Source organism: Staurois parvus, unplaced genomic scaffold (genome assembly GCF_062004578.1).
Source record: "Staurois parvus isolate SC_StPar_1 unplaced genomic scaffold, SC_StPar_1.0 ptg000022l, whole genome shotgun sequence".
NCBI lineage: Eukaryota > Metazoa > Chordata > Amphibia > Anura > Ranidae > Staurois > Staurois parvus.
This window is the reverse complement of record NW_028317818.1, coordinates 9990531-10006473: the sequence shown is the minus strand read 5'-3', so window position 1 is coordinate 10006473 and position 15943 is coordinate 9990531. Positions and strand designations below refer to the sequence as shown.

The 15943-nt window shown below is 40.7% G+C and overlaps 1 pseudogene; it reads right to left on the bottom strand.

The window, feature by feature from the left end:
• Positions 1-4633: 4633 nt before the first annotated feature.
• Positions 4634-6019, bottom strand: LOC149472206 (uncharacterized; annotated as a pseudogene).
• Between the last annotated feature and the right edge of the window lie 9924 nt (positions 6020-15943).

Here is a 15943-nt window from a genome sequence, read left to right as displayed (position 1 = left end):
GAATGTATTTTGGGTTGTTCTTTGGTGGTAGGTTATGGTCGTAACAAGAAACACACAGTTAAATTTAAAAAAATTATTTTTTTTACTATTTTGGCCCGGTTTTCCTTTAATAATAAAAAAAAAATTAGGAGCTATCCATGACCATTTACCACCAAATGAAAGCACAATTTGTCCTGAAAAAAACAAGGTATAATCCACCTGGATGTACAAAGTAGTTGTGACGATATGTACGGTTTTACTAACACATCAACGGTGCAGAATTGTGCTTAGGCATTTAGATTTGTTTTACCCTTAGGCGTGAAGGGGTTATTATAATATTGACGTGAGCTACAGTATTTAAGGGGATAGATCTTTACCAAAAAGCTAACTATGCAGATAAGGGATGTCTGTAGATAAAAACAAACAGTGCAGCTCTGATAAAAGTTGAATAATGCCCTTGCTATAGATTTAGGCTATTTACATATTTCATGAAGCCTGACTGGAAAACTCCCAGGGCTTTGCTAGTTAAGGCCTAGTCATTATTGCTCACCTCCTCCATCACAGGAGTGGTCTTTCAGACGCTGAACTCAGAGCTACTACAGGGGAGAGAAAGTGCATGTAAGGGGCTCTGATTCATAGAAAAAGCTCACTCCTATGATGGTGGAGCGGAGCAGTAATGACTAGGCCTTAGCTATTTTCTGGTTGTACTTGGCAACGTCATGGATGTATTCCAGTCAGGGTTCATGTGGTACATAAATGGACTACACATATTGCAATTCAGAGGTACAAAATTTGTTATTATCGAGAGACACCCCTTATCTACAGATTTCTGGTAAAGTTGAGCGATTTATGAAACCCAAAACCAAGCAATGGTTGCTCAAGTGCAGTTTACAAAAAAACAGAGGTGAAAAAAGAATGAAACCACCACATTTTGTAAACAGCATTATATTACCTTTTGGGTTTCATACCGCTACACTTTAGTTTGTCATGAATTTCTTTCTACCTGTGATGCAGTGCTGGAAAACAATCGACCTTTCAAAGCACCATCACATAGAATTGCCCAGTCAGGAACTCAAGCTGACAATTTCTCCCTTTTAGCGCTGATCATTTATGCCTCAGATCTGATCACATGAACTGCTATTTTGGGGGGCTTCCAATATATATTTAATGGAACATGTAGCTTTGTGGTGATGTCTATCAAAAAATGTTATGGCACTGAGCCAGTTTCAAGTAAGGCCCATTTATTTATTAAATTTTTTTTGGATCGATTGGAGAGGGATTAGGACACTTCTCAGTATATATTGCTGTCTGTGGCCCCATTAGGAAGATTCAACCTCTCTTTGTCCTGTTTACCTTAATCCTTACAAGTGAAAGTAAATTAAAATCAAAACTTGGGTTATCCACAGAACAGTGAGATGGGATATCTTCCAATGGGGACTTTCGTTCTGTTGACAACCAGGGATTGTCTGACTTTACAGAGATTTTTCTCACCTTCTGTTGTGACAGTATGACAGGAAGTGAAAGTATATATATATATATATATATATATATATATATCCCCTATGGTACACATATAGCAAAAAAAACTTGATAGGGGTTCTAGAATTTTATCCAAAAAGAAAAGAAAATTATTGCCCATAGTTCTACTTTAAGTAAAAATTTATAGGTGCTATCATTGGCTGGTATGCACATTGTAGGGCCTGCCCGTTGTGGTGCCCAGTGGGTCTTCCTGCTGACCTGCATTTGACTACTATATCCTATAACATGGGTGCTCAACCTGTGACCCTCCAGCTGTTGCACTACTACTAGTCCCATAAGGCATTGCAAGCCGCTGACAGTGCATGACTGCCAAAGGCATAGGCATGATGGGACTTGTAGTTCCACAATAGCTGGAGGGTCATAGGCTGAGCACCCATGTGTAATGAGTGGAGGTCAACAGAAAGAATTAGTAGCCAATCAAGGGGGTCACAGAAGATCAACAATCCTAGAAGTGTCAGTCTCAAAAGGGAAAAATTGTAAGCTGCATTTGCACTTTTTGTTGTTCTGACTCCACATCTTAGCATTTTTTTTTTTTTTGAATACCAGAAGATGAATGCTAAACTCTATGACTTTCACCTTCTTGGAGTGCTCTGTTGGAACAAACACGCACTACAGGATAGAGGAACCTGATAATCCTGGGGTAAAAGAGGTGTGAAATGTATACATTGATGTTATTATAGGCATTCAGAGCATATGGGTCTAAATTTTAAAAAATTCTCTTCTATGTTTTGTAACAACAAAAATGTTTGTAATATTTTGCACTATTTGAACATGTGTATGTTTGGATAAATGATACTATGTCTAGTAGCACTATATATAGTAGTACTATGTCCAGAGCATATGAAAAATTGTTCCTGCAAAGTTCTCTCTTTTGCTGTGACTGAAATAAATATGAAAACTGTGGTAGTAATGGTTTTCTGGTTTTTTTTTTTAATTACTTTCTACTGGTAATAACTATTCCCCTATGAAAAAGATATGTAAAGCGAAACTTCACATTGCCGCATGGAGACATGGATGGGGGAGTCTGATTTGAATATTAACAATGAACTATATAGCAGCTTAGGGTTTTGGTGCACAGACACAATGTAGTTCTGATTTTCAGTTATATTGGCGTTTATAATCCTGTACAGAGCTGATATCAAAGAGCAAGTATTTACTTGTACATGATTATATGAAGCATAGGGTTCAGAACTTCAAACAATAGAACAAAAAGGTTGAACAAGGAACAAATGTTCAAAAATGACTTTTATTGCATAGTAAACATGCCTACATTTCATCGTCACATGACACTTTTAGGGAAAACCTCCCAGCAGAATATTACACAGGAAAACAAGACATTGTGAACTCTGTCATACACCTAGTGAAGTGACTATTCTCCAGAGATACATTTAACAAATCCTCCTACATAAGTTGAACCTATTTATCTGCAATGTTCTCTGCAATACAGCCATTTGAAGTCATGCATTTGACTAAGATTTCAAGAAGCAGGGGGTGGGGAGCTGAAGTTACACACTGCAGAGCTCAGACAGAGGCGAGCTCTGAGAGCTAATAACCCCCCCCCCCTTCACACAGCACACAAGAACAGACCTAAGGTTGTCAATCACAGGCTGTGCGCTTGAGCCCCCACCACTGTCAACTTGCTTTCAGAACAACCTTTTACATGTGGCTCATGCAGATAGCAGAGGAAAAATGTAGCAGAGAGAAAAAAAATGGGGCGGTGATTTCCTAAAACTGGTGCATGCAGCATCTGGTGCAGCTGTGCATGGTAGCCAATCGGCTTCAAACTTCAGTTTGTTCAATTAAGTTTTAGTAATAAAACATGGAAGCTGATTGGTTTCAAAGTTGCAACAGATTTTGCATTCCCCAGTTTTTGTGAATTTCTCCCTTTGTGCTCTTAATGATATAAGTACACAGTATACTTTGTTCATATTTAATTTAGGAAGTTCACAACCACTTTATACTTAAAGTGTTACCATACCCAGGTCCCCGAAGTCACAATATATGGTATCCCACAGTACACACAACATGGAAATGCAATTATTTTAGTAAATATAATCTGCTAAATACCTTTTCTCATCAGCAGTTAGAGCAGTCTTGTGACTTCTATCAGTGTGCAGCAGAGCACTGGTTAAAGCATGTAGGAGGAGCTTTCATTCTCCCCTGAGTGTTATATGATGCTGCAGGACCACTGACCCTCTGTCTGGACAGTGCTGTTTGGCCCTGTGCTGATTACATGCACTCTCACAAAAATAAAAAAAACCTCTAACAATACACACCAAACTGAGCATGTGCAAAATGCCTACGGATCAGTCTGTCTTATCAGGAGATAAGAGGTGGTCGCTTGAAAAAGGGGAGGAACAGAGAAGGAAGGATCAAAGGGTCTTTTTACACAATGTGGGAGGATTAACTCCTTAGGTTCCACAGTAAGTATAACAAGCATGCCCTACTGCATACACAGACTGATTTTACTGATGTGGGTTTAGTAACACATTAAACAACTTAACAAAACTATTTCAGTAACTGAGTAGAGACAATTAATTTTTTACACTTTTGAATATTGCCATGGGATTTCTCCCTCTGGTGACCTAAAATAATTGCCAAACTGCTCCCTGATATTGGATGCCTGGTGGGTACATCGTGCACTATGCCAAACAACACCTTGCACAAGTGAGTCATCAAAATTAATCCCCTCTCTTTGACAGACAAAATTGTGGAGTGCACAGGCACTTTTAACAATAGTGTCAACATTAGCAGGATCTAATTGCATTGCACCTCTAAAGATTCTCCACTTATTTGCTATTATGCCGAAGGTACACTCCACAAATCACCTAGCTTGTGTTTGCCAATAATTAAATACCTTCTTCCAGGGGCGTATTTACCACAAGGCAAACAAGGCATCTGCCTAGGGTGGCATTTTTTTTTAGGGGGGCAGCACTGCCCTCCAGAAGAAGGGACATAAGCGACATGGGGACCAGTTGAGATCCTAGAGAGGCTGTGGGCTGCTTCATGGTATATGCAGAGCACAGCTGTTGTTCCTGGGGATGGCCAGAGTTGCCAGGAGGGGTTGTTAGTGGAAGGCCCTCTCAGGTGGGGGGGCATCCAATTTTTGTGTTGCTTAGGGCAGCACAAAACCTAAATACACGACTGCCTTCTTCTTCAAATCCTGGCCTCTTTTAGGATATGGTTTCATTTGTGAACTAGACAGTGAAAATGCCTCAGTTATAGGCCGAGGGAATGGTATGTTGAACCTTCCTCCCATTATCCTTCTTCCCATGGTTGAATTGCAAAACACTTGAGAGTCAGAACTTCCATAAGCACCCACATCAGTTGCAACAAAATTGTAGTTGCTATCAACAATGGCCATCAGGACTGTGGAGAAATACTTTTTATAGTTGAAATACTTGGAGCCACTGTTTGGGGGCATTTGAATGCATATGTGTTTACCATCTACTGCTTCAATGCAGTGAGGAAAGTTGCTGTTTTTATTGAATTCATTGCTGATTTCCAACCATCGATCCTCTGTTGGTTCTGGCATTACGATTTCCTTTAGTACGTTCCATATTGCATCATGACTCATGAAGTATGTTGTGCATTGTGGCTTTGCCCAGAAGGTAATGGAAGTGGAGGGAAGAGAAGGATTCTCCAGTTGCCAAAAATCTGTTAAAAATACACGTAATTAGTAATTCATTTCCTTTATGGTTTTAACATATATAAATTAAGAAATTCAATGTGTGTGTGGGAAGGGGGGGGGGTATCATCAAGGCTAAAAGAAAAAGAGAGGATGGCGCCTCTAAGTGCAGTATTAACAATTTATTAGTAGACAATGGAAAATTTGTACTTACAAGATAAACGATTAAAAAGACTCATCGTGTGGTAATTGGATCCAGGTGGGACATCCAGCCGTCCAGCAGCAAGCTATGCCTATAGGATCAGATAGTAGAGTCCAGGATGTGCCTGTGCATCAAAAATGAAACTTGGAGAGCAGAGTCAGATGTAGCAGGTGAAAGGGGCGGTAATGCATTTCGGGGCATGCTCAATAGGCTCCTTCTTCAGCTGACACCTTTATCTTACAGCTACAGAGGTTGGGCTCCAACAAGAGCGCCCTATATAATATATATTTTCTGGTATCATCAAGGCTATAGCAGCTGTATATGGTCAAAAATTAGGTTGCTCAATACTGCTGATTTTTGGCAAAGAACAGCTGCTAGTAATTCTGGCTTGTCCACTTTTGATACATTAAACAGTATTTTTGTACATGGCAGAAAATACAGCAATGTGTACGCAACTGTGGCATACATTTGTCACCTTGGATTACTTACCACAGCATGACTAATAGACGTTCTTCTGGAGAAATTGGAAGCCTCAGTTTTGTTCTGCTGTAGATCAACCAGGGTCTAAGAATCTCCTGCAGTGCATCAAAGGATGTGATTCTCATGGGGGCATAGTCGTAAAACTTCTGAGGGTAGGTGCATAAATCATGATACAGGGCATGGAAGTGCCCTTTAGAATATCTTTGAGAGACAATTTGTACATCCAATTGGGTGTCCTTCTCCTCTTCCTCTGCTCAGCCAGTTGCTCATACATCAGCATCATCTGCAGAAGGTCAAACATGAGATAAAGTATGGTAAAGGAATCCATGCTGGTGCCTCCCTGATGGAGTATGCACAGGAAACATTCACCATGGCAAGCCGCACCTCAAATTGCTTTTTTTCTCTTATGTCACTTATATGTCACTTCCTACAAAAAAAAAAAAAAAAAAAAATGATGTGTTTGTGGAGCGTTTTTAACGCTTGCAAAACTGTTGTAAAATTTATCAAAACCGTGCATAGGGCTTTTGGGGAGTGTTTGTAACGCTTGTAGAAGACCATTCTACCACCCATACTAAAGCTCATTAACGCCTGTTTAACGCCCGTACTAAAGCTCTTTAACGCCCATACTTTATAGGAACGTTTGTAAACAGTTAGAAATTTAGTCAAGTGTGAACAAGTCCTAAGGGGCTGATTTATTTTTAAAAAATCACTTTGCGAATGTCTCAACATTTGTGCAATTTTAACAAATAATTCATTGTTGTTAAAGAGCCAGCACCTGCCGGGGTCCTAGCAATAGTCCCACTGATAGGTGGCACTGATTGGCAGCACTGATGGCCACTGATTAGTAGCACTGATGGACACTGATAAGCAGCACTGATAATCAGGACACTAATCAGGGCCCTGATTGTCAGTGTAGATGTCTCCTTTCACACTTGAGGAAAGTACTGCCGATAACCAGCAACTGTGTTTACATCGTGATCAGCTGTGTCATTGGACACAGTCCTGTGGTAAAGGGCCACTGTGAGTGGCCCTTTATGGTGATCTGTGATCAGCTGTGTCCGAAGGACACAGCTGATAACAGAATGCCGGGTGCACGCCGGGTGCACGCCACATGCGGGCGCACAGGGGGGGCAGGGTTCTGATAGGATGTCAATAGACACCCTCCGAGAACTGGACGACCACGCTGTAACTGTCATTCAGCTATACCGCAGTCAACAAGTGGTTAAATGACTTATGAAAAAGTGTGCGTGTTTATATACCAATAATTTTTTTGTCACAGTGTACAGAGAACATCAGCTGCCATTTTGAGCCTCAAAAAAAGCTGGAACCACCTGAAGTCCAACAACATAAGCACCACTTTATCTAAGCTTTTTGTGCTGCAACCTCTCTCATATAATATAGTGGAAGTTGCCCCAGAGCGGCAGATTCTCAGTCATGATCTTATTTTATTTTTTTTACCTATGTTATTTTTATCATTGTTATTTTCATATGTAATTATATATTGGGTTTTTTTTTTCTTTTTTTTTTCTGCATCTTTTGGTGTTGATGGTGGTTGGGTTGAACACAGCAGAGACCAGGCACATCTTCAATTATTCTGCTTTGCCAGAATAATCTTTTTTTCCCATGTACTCGGTGGGCACTTGGATTTTTATATTTATTTATTTATTCCATAATGGTCAGGGCACTGGAGGCATAACTGCCCACCATTGCACAGCACAGGTGGTGAGGCAATCAGCAACAAATTGGGGGGGGGGCTATATGTCCACCTTACATGCCCAAATTATGCCCATATTTCCCCAAATGAGTATTGGACAGACAGGTGCTCCCACATGCGGGTAGTAGAGCATTGCTAATGTGACCCTTTCCTCATTAGTCTTCTTCTCCTCCACCTCCTGTTCCTTCTGTGTGATTATGGCACAATGTGAGCCGCTGGGGAGCTTATTTTTTCACCCCATCTAGTTCAGCTTCTAGGACATCTGCATTATTTTGGCTTCTTTTCTAGAGGCTACTAAAATGATGAGCCGCGATGAGGCAGGGATTAGTGACACAATCCCTTCTGTGTTCCTACTATAGCACACACTGCATGGCCTAAAATAAAGGATCTCTAACAAAAACTATTTGACTTTCAGCCAGTTCTAACTCCTTAAATTAATAGACAAGTTTCTACAGCAGCAAAACTTTGTGTGGCAAGGGATTTTTCAGTTCTACACATTACCAGAAAGATGATTGTTCCAACCAGTAATCTCCTGAGGTATTCCATGCCATGTGCTTGTTAAAAAAAATCTACTATAATCAGGTTTGCTATCTAGACAGCAGCTGAGATGATACCGGCTTCACAGAAATTTGTTCAGCTTCAAATGTAAAGTGTTTCTGTACCTGGCAGTCTGCAGAGTTTCTTCTTTTGCTGCAGTTTATTTTTACCATAGACACAAACAGCTATTTAGGCATAGAGTAGAATATTCTATGGTGCTTTTATGATGCTTTCGCATCCCAACCCAGCATATCATACATTCAACTGCACTGGGGATCAAATCATGCAGACTGCCATTCAACACCCTTGTGAAAACCAAAAGGATTACTAGTGAAGAGAATGCACTCATAACAAAAGTTGACTAGTCAAGACCTGCTTTTATGTTCAGTTCACACTAGTGCTGTTTTGTGAGTTGTGGCATGGCAGCGCAATCATTGGAATGGCCTCGCAAAACGCAAGGAAAAGGTTCCTGCACCTTTCCAGAAATCGCAGCCCGCATTGGGAACATCACTATGGGTGCGATTTCCAGTGCGAGCAGTGTGCCACTAAGATCAAGTTTTAATTACTTATGGAATAAATCCCATACCTTGCATTACACAGCTATAATTATATATATTTTAAAATATTGGGTGCATGAAAAGGTTTAATTCATCATTTTTATTTTACAGTTCTGTCCTCTATGGGACAAAGTACAAGTAGTACATTGTCCCATGTGTCTGTAGCCCTACTTACAAGGCTGGAACTATCCCCCTCCCCTCCAGGCTTTCTCATTTTTTATGGGCTGCTCTCCCACACTGCCAGGCCTCCTGCCTGGGATTGGTCAGACTCCCATAAATATACAAGTCAGCCCCTCCTCACCTCTGCCCACTGGTTTATAGAAACATCTCCAAGTGTCTAGAGCAGGAGGAGGTACTGGAAAACTGACCTGTTGAGCTCTCCAGCCCTAACCTAAAGTAACCTTGCTGACTCATTCCCAGGCTGACTCACACCCAGGCTTCTAGCAAGTCTCTAACTATACACAAGAAAACTATCTACGCCTAGAGGGTATTACATGTTTTTGCATTTATATATATATATATATATATATATATATATATATATATATTTATTTTTATATTTTTTTACTGATGCAGTATATAGATGCTGGAGCTTGAACAAAAGCTGGAGAGTAGTTCTTACTCATTAACAATCAGTAAATACTTTCAACTAATATGCACATAATATATAAGAAAGATGTAGAATTAAACAGTCATATGGAGCAATGGCTCACTTTCACTTGTGGCATGCATGGCTCTTTGCAAGAAAACCCAGCCCCACCTGCCTGTAGTTTTGGTCTGATTGGAAGCTGCAGGGTTCTCTAAAATTCTGATTTTAGAATTTACTTTACTCTACGAGTAGCACTCTTGGAGTAAGGAGGCCTGATATGAACAGAGGCCAAGTCAAACAGGGCCCAAGGTGAACTTAGACTTTTTTTTTTCATGTTGGATAGAGTAAGGGAGGGTTATAACTGACTTCTACTGTCAGGTTTTTTTGCTATCTGTGTCCCATTGAGGAGATTCCCCTTCACTTGAGTGGAAATCTCTCCAAAATTATGGAATCTCTGTTGTCACTAGGGCCACCAAAACTAGTATCCCCTGTGGAAAATATCCCCTCTGTTCCTGTTCTTGTGACAACCCAAAATTTGGAGAATACTTACCAAAATTACAGTAAACAGGAACAAGTAGAGACACTGACAACCTGATAGGTGTTCTAATCCATTTTCATTTTATTCAAAACACAAAAAAAGTTTTGCCCTTAGTTATAATTTACTGGAAAAGGAGATGTATTTCACTAAAGTTATGTCTGGTGCTCATAAATAAATCACTGTGATTGATATAATCTCTTTGAAAAAGCAGTATGCATTAAAACTCCTGCAATCTACTGTGCTTTCGTGTATTATTATTCTATTACCAGTTCAACATGTTTAGCCTTTTTTTAGATGAACAGTGTTGGCAATGTTCTATATGCATTGATGTGTTTCCACACACAGATTAAGCCATAAATATACCCAAGCTTTGATGCAGCATGAAATCAGATTTTTGTGAATGTATATACAGTATGTCATCCTAATGAGGATTGAAATCATGGTTACACTGTAGTTTGCTATCTAATCTTTTAAAATGTTGCACTTGCCCTCTGCTGATTTTGCTTGGCAGGCAGCATTTCATTTCAATTCCGTAACCCTTCCAAATACATAAATTTGCCATCATTATTAGGGTAAAGCCCAACTTCTTGATAAATTTCACTGCCTTCTTACCCACTCCCTTCTCTCTGATCACTGGGCTTAAAAACAAAAAACAAGTCTAAACACCTCTTCTGGGTGTCAAAGTCCACACTGGCTGGCCAACTGAAGCTTCCTCTCAAAAGAGGACCATCATCAGAATGAGGGGAGTGAGGGGTACAGGCCGATGATGGTTAACGCACGACACTGGACTAGTGGTCCCTGCAAGCAGAAATGGCATCAGATAGGGGACTTAGGTCAATATAATTGGTTTCACCAGGTAAGAAAATCATAACACCTGACAAAGGAGGGGGTGGGGGGGAACGAAAGTGAAAATAAAAGTTGATTATGCCCGAAGTTGGGTTTTAATTTAAAATGTTTAAATTCTGGAATTTATAAATTTTACCAAGGTTGATTGTGAATGGAATAATTTATTAAACAATAATATAGAAATGATAGTTTTAATAGAGAGAAGTGTATAAAAAATAGGTATGTGGTAGAAAATTGGGAATTTTAATTTATAAGTATCCAGATTGACCTGGATCAGTGTGACATAAGGACTAATGCAGTGAGGATTTAATCTGAAGATTGATACTTTTACTATATGTTCTTTGTAAAAAAGAAAAAAAAAAAAGCAGACAGTTGCAAGGGCAAACATCATGTCTTCTCATTCCATATCTTGTACAGGCAGTCCCTGTGTTACATACATCCAACTTACATACAACCACTGGCAACTCATGGGGCCCCTGGGCAATAGGGGATCATGAGGCCCCTGTGTCCTTGCCCAAACTCAAAAAAGCCTATGAAAAGGTACCAGGGGCATCTCATGGGGCCCCCTACTGACCCCAGGCCCTCGGGCACTGCCCGAGTTTCCAAATGGTCAGTCTGCCCCTGCATACAACTCATACTTACAAATGGAGGGGGAACAACAGGAAGTGAGAGGAAATCTACCCCTAGGAAGGGAAATTCACTCCTGTAAGAGTTATCATGAGAAAAAGATGTCTCCACTGAAGCTTTTTCACCAGTCATTGTTTCCATGACAACCCACAATTTTCAGTTGCCACAAGGACAGAAAGTAAGGTGAAATCTTCTCAACAGGGGCACAGACAGCAAAACAAATATTACAGGGGTGTTAACCCTTCATTATGGTATCCAAAAAACATAAAAATTATTTTTGTGGCTGAAATTACACTTAAAAAACGTACATACAAATTCAACTTAAGAACAAACCTACAGAATCTATCTTGTTTGTAACCCAGGGACTGCCTGTATTTTGCCGTAATTTTGTGCAAATCCAGAATATTGATACAATACAAATGTAAAAAAATAATCTTTGTTCAGATGTGTCAGAATCACCACCAGCTTTTTGGAGGCATGCTGACGGAACAAGATCCAGCACTGAACCCTGTCCTGCATCCTCCCCAGCTGCCAGCAGAGTTACTCAGTGCACCATATAGGAAATGTAATGTCCTGGACCATGCTTGCTGGACCACATGTCAACAGTAATATGGACCTTGCTGCTGACCGCCCTGTCCAACAAGGCCAAAACTTTGCCTTCGACATGATGATACAGAGCTGGAATGGCTTTACATGAAAATAAATTTCTTTTTGGAACCTGCCACTGTGCTACAGCACATTCCACAAATTCACGGAAGGAGGCAGGGTCCATCAGATGGAAAGGCAGCAGTTGTAATGCTAGCAATTTGGCCAAGCTAGCATTTAGATGCTGAGCATGTGGATGGATGGGACAGTATTTTTTTATGGTTCAACAACTGGGGTAGATAAATTTGCCTGGTGAGATGAATTGAGGAATAGTAGGATTAGAGATCCCAGATGGAGAGCAAGGAGAAGTCTGCACTGTATTATGATGTGGACAGGGGCGGACTGACAACTCATGGGGCCCCCGGGCAATAGGGGATCATGGGGTCCCTGTGTCCTTGCCCAAACTCAAAAAAGCCTATGAAAAAGGTACCAGGGGCATCTCATGGGGCCCCCTACTGACCCTGGGCCCTCGGGCAGTGCCCGAGTTTCCAAATGGTCAGTCCGCCCCTGGATGTGGGTCTTTCAGGTGCTTTTGCCAACAGGCTGTATGGCAGGTCGTCATATGTCTTGTCAAGCATGTGGTGCCCAAGTGGCTGGTGTTTTAGCCACGCTTGATCTGCTTCAGACAGACTGCAAACGGCAAAGCTGCACATGTGTTGAAGAAGACAACACCACAGAAATCTTGGAAGTCAGTGGGGAGTCAGCAGTGCCCTGCACCTGTGGAGCTCTGTTGTGTGATGCAATAGGGTGGCTGCCCTTACACCTGCCCCTGGTGGACATCCTGCCTTGGAGTTGTGTCTCCTCCTCACTTTCCTCCTCTGTTCTCTCAGGCACCCATGTACAGTCAGTGATCTCATCATCCCCTCCCTCGTCATCACTGGAGAGAACTTGGCAGTATGCTGCAGATGGGGGAACATGACTGCCAATTTATTTTCCATCATTGGAACCTCCTCTCTCTAGGCTCACGTCACTCCCTTCCTCAACCTAGGAATCAATATTGGGGCATTGAGATTGTTGCGCATTCTCTAGCAGCATGTGATTGACAAATTGTTTGTGGTCGAAGTTCGCGGTCGAATATTCTGCAGGTTCGAATGTTCAACCGTGAACCGAACAGGGGGGTAATCGGCCCACTAGTAATAGGTTTGTTCCACTGTAATGTAATAGTTCAATGAGGAGCTTATGATATTTACAGGTTTGGATGGAAAAATATACTTTTCTTTTACAAACCTTTTGCATAGTGGTCCATTTTCATTGTTGATACTGTCAAACTTCTGGGTATCTTGATAGTTGCCATCCTTAATATGGAAGATATATGGCCATACAGGTGAAACTCGAAAAATTAGAATATCGTGCAAAAGTTAATTTATTTCAGTAATGCAATGTAAAAGGTGAAACTAATATATGAGATAGACTCATTACATGCAAAGCAAGATAGTTCAAGCCGTGATTTGTCATAATTGTGATGATTATGGCTTACAGCTCATGAAAACCCCAAATCCGCAATCTCAGAAAATTAGAATATTGTGAAAAGGTGCAATATTCTAGGCTCAAAGTGTCCCACTGTAATCAGCTAATTAAGCAATAACACCTGCAAAGGGTTCCTGAGCCTTTAAATGGTCTCTCAGTCTGGTTCAGTAGGAATCTCAATCATGGATAAGACTGCTGACCTGACAGTTTTGCAGAAAGCCATCATTGACACCCTGCATAAGGAGGGAAAGCCTCAAAAGGTAATTGCAAAAGACGTTGGATGTTTCCAAAGTGCTGTATCAAAGCCGCTCCTGAACAACAAACAACGTCAGAAGCGTCTTACCTGGGCTAAAGAAAAACAGACCTGGTCTGTTGCTCAGTGGTCTAATGTCCTCTTTTCTGACGAGAGCAACTTTTGCGTCTCATTTGGAAACCAAGGACCCAGAGTATGGAGGAAGAATGGAGAGGCACACACTGCAAGATGCTTGAAGTCCAGTGTGAAGTTTCCACAGTCTGTGTTGATTTGGGGAGCCATGTCATCTGCTGGTGTTGGTCCACTGTGCTTCATTAAGTCCAGGGTCAACGCAGCCGTCTACCAGGAGATTTTGGAGCACTTCATGCTTCCTTCCACAGACGAGCTTTATGGAGATGCTGACTTCATTTTCCAACAGGACTTGGCACCTGCCCACACTGTCAAAAGCACCAAAATCTGGATCAATGACCGTGGGATTACTGTGCTTGATTGGCCAGCAAACTTGCCTGACTTGAACCCCATAGAGAATCTATGGGGCATTGCCAAGAGAAAGATGAGAGACATGAGACCGAACAATGCAGAAGAGCTGAAGGTCGCTATTGAAGCATCCTGGTCTTCCATAACACCTCAGCAGTGCCACAGGCTGATAGCTTCCATGCCACGCCGCATTGAGACAGTAATTGCTGCAAAAGGGGCCCAAACCAAGTACTGAGTACATATGCATGCTTATTCTTTTCAGAGGTCCGATACTGTTCTATGTACAATCCATGTTTTATTTATTGCATGTAATGTTCTAATTTTCTGAGATTGTGGATTTGGGGTTTTCATGAGCTGTAAGCCATAATCATCACAATTATGACAAATCACAGCTTGAACTATCTTGCTTTGCATGTAATGAGTCTCTCATATATTAGTTTCACCTTTTAAGTTGCATTACTGAAATAAATGAACTTTTGCACGATATTCTAATTTTTCGAGTTTCACCTGTATCTGAAAGTTGTTTTTAATGTAAAATTTGTAATGTTTTTATTATGATGCATCAATATATTCACTTATTTCTCTTACATTGTTTTTTACATGGTTCCTAGATCATTCAATGTGATCATGTTATGATTTTGGGTGTATGTCTTCTCCGCAATTATCACTCTGTTAGTAGAATGATCATGATTATATCTGTACTTTAGGACTTTTGTTTACATATATATATATATATATATATATATATATATATATATATATATATAAAACAACAAAATATGTATGTTTCTTTGGAGGCATAGAGTACTGTATATGGTTGTGGAAGAGGAAATCCTTAGTGGATTATATAGGCATTTAACTTAGCATTTGGATCATGGCTCAGTACCATGTAAAAGTGGTTCAACTTTATTGATACTATCCTTGCCATTGTGGCTGGGAGGAGCATTTGGGCTCTAGGTTAGGGTGTTTCCATGAATACACACAAGTATATACGTTGTTCAGTTTTGTCAGTGTTTAGTGGTTATGAATAAGCGCTAGTTTTTAGCGTGAAACGTGTTAACCTTTGATGTCCTCAACACTGTCTGTGATGCTGATTTCACCTTCCAATAAAGATTGAAGAGTGCAGCGGATTCTGGATGTTTTTCCTATTTTTTGTTTATATGTACCTTACCTTTAATAGCAAATTACAAACTGATCAGAAAGATTGGAATTTTTCCTTTTTTTTGTTTGTTTGACCTTTGCAAGTATTTAAACAGCTAAATGTCCAGATTAAAAATATATATGGGAGCTGTTTACCTGGCAAATTGTATTTTCATCTATCCAGTATTAAAATGTACACACCTTTGCCCTACATCAAGTCCTGCCTGGAAGGGAAAGGGACCTGATTTTTTCACTTACAGGATTCCTCTTCAATACCACCCTGTGACTGGACAGTGAAAGGAGAAACAGCATACTGATGAGCTCTCCACTCCACTCCACTCTGCTCTCTCCTCTGCTCTTTGCTATGCTGAACAACTGACTTGCTGCTTGTGTTACTTTCAACACCCTATCTCTGAGCTCTGCTGTACTGCAAGAGGCTGATACTAAGTCACATGATCTGCCCTGTGTCAGCCAACAGCAGTTGCAGAGCAGAGGAAAGAGTGTTCAGCAATGGTTGAAAATGCCTGGGAGTGGTGACATCACCCATAGGCTCCTATGGCCTGTCCATTGTTGTAGCTCAGGGGAGTCGGATCATGTAACTGGACCGAAGCATCCTGCTAATAGGTAAGTATGCAGATCTTTTTTACACAGGTTAGTCAGCATAAGTGTTATGAGGGCGGAGGGAGCAAGATTAGCTAGGTTTATCCTGGAATTCTACATGAAAT